Here is a 499-nt window from a genome sequence, read left to right as displayed (position 1 = left end):
ATTTAATGTATTACTACCACCATTGATTATACATAGTATAATATTATACTATGTATAATCATAGAACAATATAGAAGCGAAACTCGATCAGCTGATGGGTGAAGTGTTTACCTATGATCTGAAGTCCGAACAATGAAACTGTTTCCGTAACACTGACATGATGTTATACCCGTATTGAAAAACCGTTTCCGCCTAATAGGTAGGGTATTCTGCGCGGGGTCGGGTTATTTCCACTGTTTACTTTTATCCACGATTAAAGATATCTTTAATCGTGCTTTTATCATAGAACACGTATGCCACGCCCCCCCTGGAGACCGTGTTCAAGGCTACAATCGCCCGATTCGGCCAATACACAGAGTTTCATACCCCTGGTATAATCAATGCTACCACGAACTAATCTTCTTAGTTCATGATTCCCACGGTTTATAGATAATAAAGGTTGCCTCATATAGAAAATATGAAAAAGTAGGAGTGGGAGAAATCGGACGTGACGTCACCC

This window comes from Acyrthosiphon pisum, chromosome A2 (assembly GCF_005508785.2).
Source record: "Acyrthosiphon pisum isolate AL4f chromosome A2, pea_aphid_22Mar2018_4r6ur, whole genome shotgun sequence".
In the NCBI taxonomy this organism is placed as follows: Eukaryota; Metazoa; Arthropoda; class Insecta; order Hemiptera; family Aphididae; genus Acyrthosiphon; species Acyrthosiphon pisum.
Note: the sequence above shows the minus strand (reverse complement) of the source record.